The following is a 16,238-nucleotide window of genomic DNA, read 5'->3' as shown; positions in this document are numbered from 1 at the left end:
TAAGGGCTTCATCTAGCCTAGCACTGTTGGCCCATCACTCAGGCATCCTCCTGGTTACTGTATACTCAAGTCTGTCCCCAAACCCAAGGAAAATCCATTTTGTGGTGAGAGACTTTCCACTTCATAATGGATGTAATCTATATTACCTCTCCCCAAAGTTGTAATAAAAGAGAGATTTCCATGATAATGGGATCTAAGCTTGCCTGCTCCAGCTGCTTTATTTTCACCCATGAAGCTATAGTGTTAGAGACTCCTCTCTACCACCTCCCACATTCCATCAGGAACCAAATCCTATTGACTCTTCTTTATGAACCCTGGCTTTATTTCTATTGAATCTTTAGAAGGCCCAAGAAGGCCCTACTTGTTCAGACCCCCTTATCTCTGTGTCCTCAGCACTCATCATCATCCCCCTCCCTGACCCCCTGTCAGCCACACTGGCCACCTCACTGTTCTTGCAATACCCTGGCACTCTGGTGACCTGTGCAGTTCTGCTTCTTGTACCCAAACACCCATCCCCTCGCTCCCTCACTTCATTCAAATGTGTCCTCAGATGTTGTCTTCTCAGTCAAGTCTTCCCAGGCCACCCTAGGTAAAAACTGCTCCCACTCAACACATCCGTTAGTTAAGCCCCATCCTGATTTGTTTTCCTTCCTAGCAATTACCACTAAACATAGTATACACGTCCTGAACTACTGTCCTTCCACTAGTCTAGAAGCTCTGTAAGGGCAAGGAGTTCTGTCTGTTTTGCTTATAGCTATAGGCCAAACACCTGGAACAGCATCTAGTTGAAGACAGCCTTAGTAATTATTTTCTAAAAGAATGAACAAAGCACCAGATGCAGTGGTACATGCCTGTAATCCCAGCAGCTTGGGAGGCTGAGGCAGGAAGATCATGAGTTCAAAGTCAGCATTTGCAAAAGCGAGGCGCTAAACAATTCAGTGAGACCCTGTTTCTAAATACAATACAAAATAGGGCTGGGGATGTGGCTCAGTGGCCAAGTGCCCTTGAGTTCTATCCCCAGTACCAAAAAGAAAGAAGAAAGAAGGAGGAGGAGGAAGGAGGAGGAAGGAAAAGGAAGGGGGGGGGGAGGAGGAGGAGGAGGAGGAGGAGGAGGGAGGAGGAGGAGGAGGAGGAGGAGGAGGAGGAGGAAGAATGAACAAAGCTCCCTCCCTCTCCATTGCTTCTAATGTAATTTTGGTTCCCATCAGCCCACATCACTGCGATAGCCTTTTAACAGGTCTTCTGCATTCAGCCTCAAACCAAATGTGTCATTCTCACTGCCTAGAGGATAAAGTCCAATTGCTGCATAATAGTTCATCAAGTCTTTCACGTCCCATCCTACATACCTCTTAGCCCGACCCTTTTTCCTTACACCATAACAAGGCTCCAGCTGTTAATTTTAGTCCCCCTATGGAATTACCCTCTTTTGCTTCTGGGCATTCCCAGAAAAGCTGCTTCCTCCAAAGGAATGCTTTCACCTTCCCTCTGACCTCTCACTCCTTCTTGTCCTGACTCTTACTTACCCTTCCCATCTTAGTTGCTGCCACGGCAGTTAAGTGACTTTTCATGGCTTAATGATCCTTCTTTTGATGTACTGTCAGGTCAGCACCAGCCCATCCCAACACCATTCACCTCACTTCATCTCATTACATTGGCACTGTATCATCTCACATCATCACAAGAAAAACGAGTATAAAACGTCAGGCATGGTGGCACACACCTGTAATCCCAGCAGCTCAGGAGGTGGAGGCAGGATGATCGTGAGTTTAAAGCCAGCATCAGCAATTTAGCAAGGCGCTACACAACTAACTCAGTGAGACCCTGTCTCTAAATAAAATACAGAAATAGGGCTGGGGATGTGGCTCAGTGGTGGAGTGACCCTGAGTTCAATCCCTGGTACTCCACCCCCCCAAAAAAAGAATGAGTATAATACAATAAGGTATTTTGAGAGAAAATATATTCATATAATTTTTATTACAAGATACTGTTAAAATTGTTTGATTTTATTATTATCTACTATGCCTAATTTATAAATTAAATTTTATCATAGTTATGTATATATTCCCTAAACAACAGTTACTATTTACATAGCATTTATGTTGTATTAGGTATTACACGTAATTTAGAGATGGTTTATCAGATATGGAGAATGTTTATAGGTTATGTGCAAATACCACATCATATTATATAAAAAAGTTGCTCATTCTTGGATTTTGGTGTCTGCATGGAGGTCCTGGAACCACCCCGAGGATACCTAGGAACAATTCTATATACAAGGTTCAGTTCAGCACTAGCCAAGGTTTCAGGCATCCACTAAGGGAGGTCCCTACAGATAAGAGGGGTACACACGTATTTAATGTGTGGAACAAAATGAGTTAATAACTTTCTACTATAGTCTCTTCTTCCGCAAATTACAAATATGTCTAAAATTCCTTTATATACCCTCAAAAGGGGAAAAAAAGGTACTCATAAAAACTGAGAAAGCAGGAAGAAGGAATGGAAAGAGGTTAGATAAGGAGCACCAAAATACAGCGAGATAGGAGTTTTAGTGTTCCCCAGCACAAGTTAACTACAGCCTACAGCAATCTGTGATGTATTTCAAAATAACTAGAAGAGTCTGAAGGTATTCAATACGCAAAAATGATTAATGTTTGAGGAGATGGAAATGCTAATTATCCTGATATGTTCATTACACATTACATGTATGTATTGAATTATTAAACTGTACCCTATAAATATGTACAAATATAATGTGTCAATTAAAAAAATTAAGAAAACACAAGTACTTAGAAACTGAGGTTTGAAAACAAGATAATCTTTCTGACCAGATGGAACTTTAAACCATGATGAGGGTCCAAGAATAAACAAGAACACCAATAAAAAATAATGGCATGGCAGGGCTGGGGTTGTGGCTCAGTGGTAGAGCACCTGCCTAGCATGTGCTAGACAATGGATTCGATTCTCAGCACCGCATATAAATAAATGAATAAAATAAAGGTCTATCAACAACTAAAACATATATATATTAAAAAAACTTCATTAAAAAATAATGCATGAGCTGGGATTGTGGCTCAGTAGTAGAGCAATTGCATAGCATGTGTGAGGCACTGGAGTCAATCCTCAGCACTGCATACAAATAAAATGATAAAACAAAGGTCCATCAACAACTAAAAAAAAAAATTTAAATAATGGCAGATAATTTTAAAAATTAGAAAGTGCTTAAAATAATTTGTACCTAAATGTATGCCATAGAATATTCAACCGACCACAGCCACAAGCTAATAGTTTCACTTATCAGTGGAACTAGATAATTACCATCAATGGTTACTTTATGTCCAATAGAGAAAAAGAAAAAGGTAGAGTCCTTATTTACCTCTGGATGGAAATGTACTCCACGTTTACTTCACAAAAGAAAGAATGGACTCGAATACAATTAGTTTCTAGATCTAACTACCAATTTACAGATAATACAGTAAAAGACATAATAAATTTTAATTGACACCATTTGGAATACAATCACCAATATTTAGACTGAAGGAAACTATCAGAACAAATGACTCAATTGCCTTAATAAATAATTTGCAGGAGAAAAAGAGGAACAATCAACTAATTGCAACATTTGAACTTTACTTCTATCTTGATTCAAATAAGCAACTACATTTAAAAATTAGATAATGGTGGGGAACTTGTACATTGACTACTAGATATTCAATGACATTAAAGAATGACTGTCAATTTTTATATACTTAATGATAACTGCTTTATTTAAAGAACTCATCTTCAGAGGCACATCATGAAATTCTTAAGAATAAATTAAATAAATATCTACAATTTGCTTCAAAATAATCTAAGAGTAGAGTAAGGCAGAGAGAGCATAAAGTCCAAAATTTTCCCTAATCAAATGTTTTTTTAATTATGGGAAACAGTGTTTATTATAGATAAAAGACAACTGGAATTCTTTTTCCTGCTGATTTTTATATACTTTAAAAAACCTAATATGCAAATACAGAATATATAAAAATTCCAAGAGTAAAATTCTCCCTCTGCTTTCCATCCCCAATAGCCTCTGTAGAAGGAGTACTGCTGAAGAGATCTCTGGAACACACTTCCAGGAATCTTTTATGCATTTGAAAACATAATATTTAACTGGGAGTGATGGTGCATGCCTCTAATCCCAGCAACTCAGGAGGCTGAGGCAGGAGACCCTGTCTCCAAATTTTATAAAAGGTGGGAGGTCAGTGCTGGGATGTTACTTAAGGATTATACAACCCTAGATTCAATGCCTAGTACTAAATAATAATAATAAGGTTTAATAATTGGATCCTACCATACATGTTATTCTGCATCTTTCTTATGGAACAATGTATGGTGGTCATATGTTCCATATGCCTGGCTTTCTCTCATTCTTTAAAAAACAAAAAAAAACTGTACCATGAGTCAGGCACAGTGGTACATACCTATAGTCCCAGTTACTCACAGGCCAAAGAAGGAGGCCTTGAGCCCAAGAGTTTGAGAGCAGCCTGGGCAACACAGCCAAACCCCTGTCTCAAATTAAATTAAAGAAATGAAAGACAGGGCTGGGGATGTGGCTCAAGCGGTAGCGCGCTTGCCTGGCATGCGTGCGGCCCGGGTGCGATCCTCAGCACCACATACAAACAAAGATGTTGTGTCCTCCGAAAACTAAAAAATAAATATTAAAATTCTCTCTCTCTCTCTCTCTCTTAAAAAAAAAAAAAAGAAATGAAAGACTGTACCATATTGTATGATAGGTACTGCACAATTCATTTATCTCACTATAAGAGGAGAATAATGCTGTTTTTGATGTTTCATTATTACAAATAATACATATAGAAATTGTTGGGCACATATCATGGCACACTTATGCAAGTATGTTTGTGAAGTAATTTACAAAAGATGAATTGGTGTGTTAAGAGATATATGCATTTAAATTTGGGATAGATCAAACTGCCCTCCAAAAAGGTTACATTTAATATATACTCCCCCCTTCGTATCTGGCACCACTAGTATTTAATGTTTACCTATTACTGGGGATGATATATTTTTTAAAAAGTTTCAATATGACATTTGGAAAATTATATATGCATTATATATTATGTTCATTTGTATGCTGTTAATTATGGTTTTCTTTCTTTTTATGTGAACTCTCAATTCATGTCTTTTCTATTAGGTTCTTGGTCTTGTAAAATACTTGATGTTCTAATTAAATCAGAATACTTGCTTTCAAGGGTTGGGGGAGACAAAGGCACTTAAGTCACAGATCTAAAAATACTAAATATCAACTTTAGCCTGGTGAAGTGGCACATGCCTGTAATCTCAGCAACTGGGGAGGCTAAGGCAAAAGGATCTCAAGTTCAAGGCCAGCCTCAGCAACTTAGGAGGCCCTAAGCAACTTAGCAAGACCCTGTTGCAAAATAAAAAATAAAAAGGCCTGGGGGTGTAGTTCAGTGGTTGAGCATCCCTGGGTTCAATCCCCAGTACCAAAAATATAAAACAAAAAAATCATAGAAGAGCTGTAGTAAAAGTAGCTTAGTGGTAGAGCCCTTGCCTAGCTAGGTCAAGGAAGAAAGAAATAAAGGAAGGAAGGGAGGGAGGAAGAAAGGAAGGAAGGAGGAAAGAAAGGAAAAGTTTTTTGGGTTTTTTTGTTTTTGTTTTTTTTTAGAGAGAGAGAGAGAGAGAGAATTTTAATATTTATTTATTTTTTTTAGTTTTCGGCGGACACAACACCTTTGTTTGTATGTGGTGCTGAGGATCGAACCCGGGCCGCACGCATGCCAGGCGAGCGCGCTACTGCTTGGGCCACATCCCCGGCCCAGGAAAAGAAAAGTTTTAAAGTAAGAGTTCACATTAGGGGATGGGGTTGTAGAGTACTTGCCCAGCATGTGTAAGGCACTGGATTTGATTCTCAGCACCACATATAAATAAATAAAATAAAGGTCCATTAACAACTAAAAAATATTAAAAAAAAAAAAGAGTACATACTATAAACCAGGAAACACTGTGACTTAATGAATTTGACTTTCTGTAACAGTATATGATATAATCACTGGACATTTAGATAAATGTCAAAAAAACAAGTAATAAAATACAGAAGACATGTCAGATGTTTATAACACATAACAGTCTTTAAATTTACTAATTTTCCCTTAGTTCAGCAACTCTTCCTACCTTTTACCTAGTCCTTGGTACAGCACTTCTATTCATCTGACTTGAAAACTTGTCATTCTCTTTAACTCCTGTTCATGTCACAATCAATTCAGCTACCAAACCCTACTTATTTGTTTTTAAAAATGAAAGGTTCATGGGCTGGGGTTGTAGCTCAGTAGTAGAGCACTTGCCTAGCATATGTGAAGCACTGAGCTCGATTTTCAGTACAGCATAAAAATAAATAAATAGGGCTGGGGTTGTAGCTCAGTGGTAGAGCGCTCGCCTAGCATGTTCGAGGCCCTGGGTTCGATCTCAGCACCACATAAAAATAAATAAATAAAGGTATTGTGTCCAACTATGACTAAAAAACAAATATTAAATAGATAAACAAATAAATAAAAATAAAGGCATTGTGTCCATCTGCAACTTAAAAAAAAAGAAAAGAAAGAAAGGTTCAGACCCTTGTCTAGATTCTTTGCTCATTCAAAAGAATGGATTTAAATGTTCCCCTTCCCAACTTCTTGAACCTATTCACCCCACCCCATTTCCAGTGCCATTCTCTACTGTCAAATTCAAGACCAAAACTCTACACATTTGCATTACTATTGCTTAAACCGTTAGGTGATCTTGATGCCTCCCATCTCTCTGAATCTCCTATGATAAATATTAAATGTTGTTTAGAAACTTATCTCAAACCTGGCATTAGTTGTGTGACTTTAAGTTTGTAACTTAACTTTTCTGAACTTGTTCCCATATTCATTAAAATGGAGTATAATTATCTAAGTGTGGTGGCATATGCCTGTAATGCCACCTACTTGGGAGGCTGAGGCAGGAGGATCACAAGTTTGAGGTCAGTTTGGGCAATTTAATGAGACCCTGCCTCAAAATAAAAAATAAATAAAGATAAAGATGTAGGTAAGGTAGAGTGCTTGCCTAGCATGTATAAAGCCCTGGATTCAATCTCAGTACAACAACAACAACAAAAATTTAAAAATAAAAGAATATGTGCTGGGGTTGTAGCTCAGTGGTACAGAGCTTGCCTAGCAATGCATGAGGCATTGAGTTCAATTCTCACCATCACATATAAATGAATAAATTAAAAATAAAGATCCACCAGCAACTAAAAAACTTTTTAAATTAAAAAAATAAAAGAATATAATTATCTACAGAGTTGGTATGATGATTATATAAAATAATTTATGTGCTAATGCCTAACTCAAAAAATTAGGTGATTAACACTAATATGAATAAATTTTCTAAACCTCAATAGAATCTAAAGGGATTTTGTGGGGTTTTGTTTTATGTTGAGCTAGGGTCTCACTGAATTGCCCAGGCTGGTCAAACTCTTAGACTCAAGTCTCCTGAGTAGCATGTGCCATTGTACCTAGCTTGAAGAGATTTTTAAATTAAATAAATTAAATAAAAAAACAACTAACATTGGGCTGGGGGTGTGGCTCAGTGGTAGAACATGTGAGGCACTGGGTTCTGTTCTCAGCCCCACATAAAAATAAAGGTATTGGGCTGGGGTTGTGACTCAGTGGCAGAGTGCTTGCCTCAAATATGTGAGGCACTGGGTTCAATCCTCAGCACCCCATAAAAATAAAAAAAAAATCAAGGTATGATGTCCATCCACAACTACAAAAAATAAAAATAAAGGTATTGTGTCTATCTACAACTAAAAACAATTTTTTTAAAAACCAACTAAGACGAGCTGGGGATATGGCTCAAGCGGTAGCGCGCTCGCCTGGCATGCATGCGGCCCGGGTTCGATCCTCAGCACCACATACAAACAAAGATGTTGTGTCTGCCGAAAACTAAAAAAAAATAAATATAAAAAAAAAAAAACAACTAAGACAATTCCAGTAGTTTGTATAAACTTAATATGTTAAACCTTGGGCCCCCAGTAAAACACAGCAGAATGAATATACATGTTTACCTCTTCGCCCTCTTAATACCCTATTAAAATCACAATAAAGGAACAAAAAGGGGAGATAAATTCTTAAAACAGAAAGAAAAGAAGATGAAATAACAGAAGATGAAGGGTTCCATGAAAACATTGAAAGTGGAAAGTGAATGGAGGAATGGAAACTAAAAAGACCAGAACATGCCAAATCTTAAATGCCGTCTATAGGACAATGAAATATGCAAGGACCATGCTGGTTACAACCTCACGAACCTGGAAAGGCTCAGGAACTAGAAGCTCCATCTACCTCTGAAAGCAAGGAAAGGCATACTCCTCCCCCTCAAAAAAAGAGTCTGGTTGAACACTTTGATAAGGATTCTTCAATTTCCCCTTCCCCAGTCATGAACATGACCACACCTCTCACTTGGACAGAAGATGTATTTTATCTGAACCTTGGCCATTCTGGTCTTTGGTACACCAGGCACAATTAAGAACAGGGCACCTGGCAGACAGCAATACTGAATGTACAACAGCCATTTTATCTTTCTAAGTAACAAGATCAATGAATGAAAGAACAAAAAATGCCCAATTAAAAAAAAAAAAAGAGCTTCTATTAAAGTGTATTTTAAGGGGCTGGGGATGTGGCTCAAGCGGTAGCGCTCTCGCCTGGCATGCGTGCGGACCGGGTTCGATCCTCAGCACCACATACAAACAAAGATGTTGTGTCCACCAAAAACTAAAATAAATAAATAAATAAATAAAGTGTATTTTAAGATTAAAATAATCGTTAGAGAAAATTTTTGGACATTCACATTTTGAATGTCAGTTTTCTTTTCTATTAACATTCTAAGGACATTACCAATTGTTTGCGCTTAGAAATAGTTGAAGTGAGTGAGTGACAAGACACACATAAGATAGACATCGAGCCGCTGGGCGGGAGTCTATGAGAGTCTATTCCTTAACCTTCAAGGCACTATTAGGTGACTCGATTTAATGAGCCAAGTAATCTCTATATAAAAGTCTCTTAAACAAATTACAGGATCTTAGAAGCAACTCATCAGGCAAAGAAAATCTCATACATAAAAGAACATTTTTTCTTCAAATAACTTTTTTAAAAAATTAAATTAAAAATCAAGGGCTACGGATGTAGCTCAGTGGTAGAGTGTTTGCCCTGCACATGCAAGGCCCCAATCTTCAGGACTATAAAAATAAACAAACAAAAAATAAATACATAGAAAACCAACTATTGTTTATCTGTACGAGGGGTTGGATCCCAGGGCACTTTACCACTGAGTTACATCACCAGCACTTTTTATTTTTTTTATTTTCAGACAGGGCCTCACTAAGTTGTTGAGGTTGGCCTTGAACTTGCAATCCTGCCTCAGCCTCCTGAGTCACTGTGCCTCACTGGACAAAAGTGGCACTAACTTTGATAACAAGAGTAAATCAACCATAACAAGAATGACTGAATACACCCATCTTTATAGCTGTACTTGGGGTTCCATCTATTATAAAAAATCCTAAATCATTTAGTGCCTTTTTAAAAATAATCAAAAATATCAAGTCATACTGAGAAAGACGAGTCAGCACTGAAGATCCACAGTGTCTATGAATCCTGAGATTCCCCTGTAGGAGAAGCTACTCTAAGTCAACAGACAAAAGGGTTGGAATGGAAGCTAGTATGCAAGCTCCAGGTGGGTAGAGAAATTTTTTTTTGCTTTTATTTTCTTTACTGCCTTGTTTCCAATTCCTACAAGACAGAACATAGTAAATGTTCAATTAATACTGCAAGATAAATGGCTGTCCAGAAAGGTCCTTTCCAAAGTTGGCAGCAAACCATACAAAGAATATTCCAGCTTTGGCACCTCTCAGTCGGAGAGGGCACTGTGACTCTCTGGCCTGCACTGAGGTCTTTGCAATGTTCTGATGCAGATACAAACCACAGTGCTTCTCAATGAAGAAGAGTGGCCTAAACTTTTTTGCAAATCTTTTTTACTGTCTAAAATTAATTAAGAAAGACTGCTGGATTCTCCTCTGCTTCTGCATCTATTGAGTTTCATTTTAGATAGCCTTTGGAAAACTCCTTGCAAACTCCTGTGTAAATGAAGGGAAGAAAAGCAAATAATATTTTAATGAAAAATGGTTTTGACCTTATCAGACCCTGAAAGAACTGCCTTAGTCCTTGAATTAAGAAGTTAAGAGCCATAACTTTGATCAACATTCAGAAATTTTCAAACAAGGGAAGGGGATTAAAAAAAAAAAAAACAGACGAAAACATCACTCACTACATGAAGCCACACTTATAAGAAGGCCAGGACATTTTAGCAGTGGTACTTGTCACTTTAAATATCACTTATTCTTTGTACATTAACAATAATTTCATCAGGAAGTGAATTTTGCTATTTGAAGAGGGGGAAAAAAAAAAAGCCAATGCTTCAGCCTGACAAGACAGACCCCAGCACAAGAGCTACATATTATAACTCCTTCCAGTGGTGTATAAATGTCAATTGTTAAGGTACATTTACCTTTTAGACCATCACTTAAAAGTGACATTCTAATTATAAGACCCATAAGTCACCTTTCTCCAGGCTTTTCTCTGGCACCACTTCCTGCTGTCAATCAAATATTATTTAACAGGACAAAAGAGCAATTTCCCATTACCAATCAGTTCCAAACTGCTCCACAGTTCAGTCTTTCAGTCTGCGTGTTTCTATGAATAGCAGCTAAATGGTAATCCACAAATCAACGCCCAAATCCCCTCTAAACAGATGTTCTTCAGCTAGTTCAGGTGATTTCCATTTACTACAAACAACTCATCCTGCAGCAAAATAGCTGTATTCAAATAAGGTCAAGAAAAATAATTATTCAATAAATGTTCATAAATAACTGCTTCATGCTGTTATTTTCCCTGTATCTAAGAAGTTAACACGCTTTCAAAAGTTCTTCCCCAGGGCTGGGCTGGGCTGGGGTTCAGGGGTAGAGCACTTGCCTAGTATGTGTGAGGCACTGGGTTCAATTTTCAGTACCACATATAAATAAATAAATAAAGTTCCAACAACTAACAAAATATTAAAAAAAAAAAAGTTCTTCCCACAGGCAGGCAAAAACAAATTAGATCTTTTAAAAAATTACTTATGGTGGCTTTTTCAGGAGATATTTGGCCTTCATGTCTTATTAAACTCACACCCTTTAGCAAACTTTATTAACTAGGCCAGTGCTCTCTTGATCAACAGCACAGGCCTTGGTGGGAATCCTAAGTCGCCACTTGGATTGCAACTCTGGGAAAATTACTTATTCCGCACCTCACTTTTCTCAGATTTACTTTTTAAATTTATTATTGTTGTTGTTGTTATTATTTGGTACTGGAGATTGAGCCCATCCCTTTTCATTTTTTTAAAATTTGAGACTGGGTCTCATTAAATTGCTGAGGTTGGCCTCATACTTGTGATCCTCCTGTCTCAGCTCCCAAATCAATGGGATAATAAGAGTGCACCACCATGCCCAGCTTTTCTAGGCTTTAAAATGAAGATAATAATAGTATCTACCACTTAAATGGATGAAAGGATTAAGTGAAATGATGAATAAATGAGTAAGGCACTTAAAACATTGCTTGATACACAACTCAGTAAATGTTGGCTCTTGTCTATATGTACTAGCCTATTAAAACAACCTCACTATAGTCACAGCAGATAGAGTAAGTCCATAATAATTAATAGAGCCCCAGGATAATGCAATGGGGAAATACCAAAAAAGAGGGAAATACTTTAAAAAGCTTACTGAGGTGCCTTCCTTCTCCAGACGGGCAACTGTCAGTACCACTTATGAAAATGCTGACAAGCCATGGGAAAGGCAGCAAAGATATCTGCAAAGTTACTACTATTCTATGAAACAAGAAAAAAAGAGGCTCAAGAGGCTGAGTCAGGAAGATCATTGGTTTAAAGACAGCCTCAGCAAATCAGTGAGGCCCTAAGCAACTTGGCAAGGTCCTGTCTCTAAATATAAAAAAGGGCTGGGGATATGGCTCAGTGGTTAAGCACCTGAGTTTAATCCCTGGTACAAAATAAGAAAAAAGAAAAAGAGAAATTCAAGAAAACTTGTCTTTCCAAGTAGACTGATGGACACTTAACAGAAAACTTGCTATAGCTATCTAGAAATAAGAGAACTGTGGGCCAAGTGTGGTAGCACACGCCTGTAATCTCAACAACTAGGGAAAATGAGGAAGGAGGATTGCAAGTTCAAGGACAATCTGGGCAACTTGGTACAATCCTGTCTCAAAATAAACATAAAAAAAAGGGCTGTGGAGGGCACTGGGGTTGTGGCTCAGTGGTAGAACGTTTGCCTAGCATGTGCGAGGCACTGGGTTCGATCCTCAGCACCACATAAAAATACATAAAATAAAGGCATTGTGTCCATCTACAAATGAAAAAAAATTTTTTTAAAAAGGGCTAGGGAACCAGGGGTTATAGCTCAGTGGTAGAGCATTTACTTTGCACGTGTGAGAAACTGGGTTTGATACTCAGCACCACGTAAAAAGTAAGTAAGTAAGTAAATAAATAAATAAAAATAAAGATATTGTGTCCATTTACAACCAAATATATATATATATATATATATATATATATATATATACACACACACACACACACACACATATATATATATGTGTGTGTGTGAGTGTGTGTATTTTTTTTAAAAAGGCTGGGGATATACTTATAGGTAGAACATCACTGTGAGTTGAATCTCCAGTACTACAAAAAATAAAAATAAAAATTTTAAAAAGAAAGAAATAGAAATCAGAGAACTGTGCATTCTGCTTTGAAACAGATACTTTTGCAGGCAACATAAAATTATTGTAGGCTGAAGGTGGTTGTCTATTCATACATACCTGTATGTATCACCTATACCGTAAGATATGCAGTAAGAGTTCCAGGTATATAACTCTATTCTCAGACAGAGTCTAGCAGCATACTCTGAGAGAAATGAAACTTAAAGCCAAAAAGAAAATTTTCATGAAAGTCTTTGCCACCAGGATTAACCTTATCCAGAGATGATGTAACTGGTGGAGTTTATCAGAGAAAGAGTCATGTGTGGATGACTGATACATAAAATTACTAACCGGGACACATATGAAAATTCTAGCTACCATTTACTAAACACTATGTGCCAGGCCTTCTTTTTTAAGTTTTTTATAAGGATTAACTAATTAATTCTTAATATTGCTATAAGATAGGCATTTTATTGTTTCTACCTTAAAGCTAATGACTGAGGTACAGAGAGAGATTAACTTGCCCAAATGTCAAGTTAACAGTGGCTGGTCCTCTCTGGCAGGGGACTGTGATTCACGTAGAGAGTTTTGGTTATCTATGACACTGAAATTTTTGACAATAAGAATGTAAGGACTTGTATAATTAGAATTTTTTATATCTCATAACCTTAGTCAGACTTTTTATTGGGCTTTCTGTGGAATTCTATTTGACTACCACCTGACACACATCTGCACTTGCTCACATGAGCAAGACCCCCATGGTGAGCCTAATATCAGAGCAGCTGGCAGCTCTTGGAGAAGAAGAAGGGGTGGATAATTACTCTTGACAGGTCATGACAGACACAGTCTCTATCCAACCACCAATAAACTTCAAAAACTACCCTAGACTCCGTAAGTTTGCCAGTCTCCAGATTCCAGTTTATGTCAAATATGGTTGTGTCCCCTCTTAGCTTAAGTTAATTCAGGGCATTGAAAAATAATCAAGTTTACAATGGAAGCAGGTAGTAAAAGTTCAGAATAGGGATGAAACAAAGATTGTGATTGGTCATTTACCCTAATTGGATTGCAATATTACAGACTGGCCATGCATAATCCTATTATGAACACTTTTCATTAATAAGGTTTTATTATAGTTTTATTTCTTACCCATTAAAAAAGGTTTTTTCATCTTCTTCCATATTATTCCACAGTCATTGGTTAAGTTTCCTCTTCTCTATTACCTATGATGGAAATAATCTGTAAGGCCAGAAAAAAAAAGCAATTTCATTTAGCAATTCAAAATATGATCAATATATTACAATGCAGTGAACTCCCTACAAGCCCTCAAACCTGACATAAAAGAATGAAAAAAAAAACTGACATTTTTTTTTTTCAGCTAGGAATCAAGATTTATTCACTTACAGGTAGACTGATTCATAAATGGAAGTATAAAGGTTTACTTCCTGAAAAAGTGCACTGCATTTGTTTTAGGTTTTAAAGATGACATATTATCCTTGCATATAATAAGAAAAAATTCATGGTAACAAAATTATCCAAGTATCAAAAGCCAAAATTTTTTTTGTATAAGTGAAATACATAATAATGCAATATAGCAGGAGGTGATTCTTTTGTGTTAACTGGTTTCATGATCTTTATGTAAGCAGCAGCATTCTTCTTAAAGAGCAGTATATAGTCTACACACAGGACCTTATATTAATCAAAGATGTCTAGAGTTTATAATTTGAATAAATTGCACATATAATCATTTTTTAGATTTCTGACAAGTATTCAGGGCACAATAAAGCTTGAGCTTGGCATACTTAACTACTATGTAACAGAATGGAAAATTCTCTATTTTGTCATCCTAATTGCTCACACAAGAATCCCCTTTGGAAGAAACTTTCTTTGTGAAAATATGTTTCCTCAATATGGACCCCCCACCTCTTATGTCCAGTCCCCTTGGAGCGAGTGGGTGGTTCCCTGCAGAATGGCTGTCAAGATCCCAGAATGGTTGTCAAGAAAGGGAAATTGCTCTGCATTAGACAAGGGGAAGAATTTGTTGTTTTATCTCTGAAAGGAAAGTAGAGAAGAATGTTGAGGAGAGGGAATGGGAGAGAAGAAAAGAAGAGCTAGCATAATGGAGCAAAGCTGGGATTAGGTAGGGGTGAAGCTCTCAGGTCAAGGGAGGTCTGAAAACGTTTAAGACCGGGGATGCCTTACTAGGAGAGTTGGCTGCATTAATGCAAAGCAAGGCTCACCCCACCTCTATTTGGCCGCCTTTCTTCAGTTAGATATACAAAATCTGCAAATGTCCTGTGTGAATAGGGCCTTTCTAAAACCAGTAAAGAAACCAAGTTTCTCATCTGGGTGTGCTGAGTGCAAATCAGTAGCACAGGGAAAGAATGTACAAAGCCAGGAGACAGAAGAGGATGAGAGATCAGGAAACACACAAGGATGTTTAGGGAGAGCTTAAATCTTCCACACATTCTAGGCTGAAGGGTTGGAGGCAAACTTATTCAGGAAAACTACATGAATGGGGTCTCATAAAGTGTCCCTCTTTCCTTATCCAAATGAGCTAACTTGCAATGTAAGAAAACTAAAAAATTAAAAGTTGTCTTAATTATACTTAAAACCAAGTTATTTTAACTAATTTAAGATGCTCCCCAAAAGTTAACTACAGTAGTCTCTTCTATATTAAACGACACCCAGGATATTTAAACAGGGGAGTTTATGCTTACAGCCCTATGAAACAGTTATGAATAATGACTTTAATAATGATGATATAGATTCTGAAAATTGGGAAATTATAGTAAGTCAGTTCACTTCTAAAAACTATTAGTAAAACTCCACCTATTCAAAAATTTTCCATCTGGGTCCCATATACGTCATTTCAACGACTGCAATATGCTTTGGAATGGGAGTGGCACGGAATTACTGATATATAAAACAAAGCACTGGAGTAGGAACGAAATATAAATGTGGATGACATCTCTTTCAGTGCTCATTTGAAATAAATTCCCCAAATCACAGGCAGGCATATTCCAAACTTACCTATTAATGAACATACTGATCCCTTGGGCTGTAGGATGTTATCACCATGATGTCCATTTAATAGCAGGAGACCTTACTTAACTTCTCTGAGTCTGTTTCTAATTACCTTCATAGCCCTGGTATGAAAATTAAAGGAGAATGTGGCTAAAATGCTCATACACTGCCTGGCACACAGCCACTGGTTTAGTTTTCTTCATTTAACTTTCTACCCTTAGTTTAGAGGAGTTCCCAGGGCTTGAAAAGGAGAAAAATCAATCTTGGAATGTTACCCAACTAACTTATTCTGACAAATAATAATAATACGAATGAATATGATAGCTATTAACATCTATAAATCCTTTAATGTATGCCAGATATTCATCCAGTACTTCATTC

General features: G+C 37.2%; 2 protein-coding genes across 9 annotated transcripts in view; both read right to left on the bottom strand.

The window, feature by feature from the left end:
* The window catches only part of Med20 (mediator complex subunit 20), a 172,175-nt gene that overhangs the window by 15,218 nt on the left and 140,719 nt on the right, over positions 1–16,238 (bottom strand). For 3 of the 4 annotated variants that reach the window (XR_009227353.1, XR_009227354.1, XR_009227351.1), the window contains exons 8-9: positions 15,864–15,979; positions 13,980–14,069 (exon numbers count right to left, since the gene is read on the bottom strand). The gene's annotated coding sequence lies outside the window, so the exon portion shown is untranslated. The remainder of the gene's footprint in view (positions 1–13,979; positions 14,070–15,863; positions 15,980–16,238) is intronic. The other variant, XR_009227352.1, reaches the window with a different exon arrangement.
* Positions 1–16,238, bottom strand: part of Usp49 (ubiquitin specific peptidase 49) — an 83,868-nt gene that overhangs the window by 41,196 nt on the left and 26,434 nt on the right. For 3 of the 5 annotated variants that reach the window (XM_046450692.2, XM_046450687.2, XM_058581390.1), the window contains exon 2: positions 13,980–14,069. The gene's annotated coding sequence lies outside the window, so the exon portion shown is untranslated. Of the gene's footprint in view, positions 1–13,979; positions 14,070–15,863; positions 15,980–16,238 lie in introns of those variants that run through there. The other 2 variants (XM_058581391.1, XM_058581389.1) reach the window with 2 other exon arrangements.

This window comes from Marmota monax, unplaced genomic scaffold (genome assembly GCF_021218885.2).
Source record: "Marmota monax isolate L192 unplaced genomic scaffold, Marmota_monax_Labrador192_F-V1.1 WCK01_AAM20220418_F8-fsc00127, whole genome shotgun sequence".
NCBI lineage: Eukaryota > Metazoa > Chordata > Mammalia > Rodentia > Sciuridae > Marmota > Marmota monax.
Note: the sequence above shows the minus strand (reverse complement) of the source record. Positions and strands in the feature narration are given on the sequence as shown.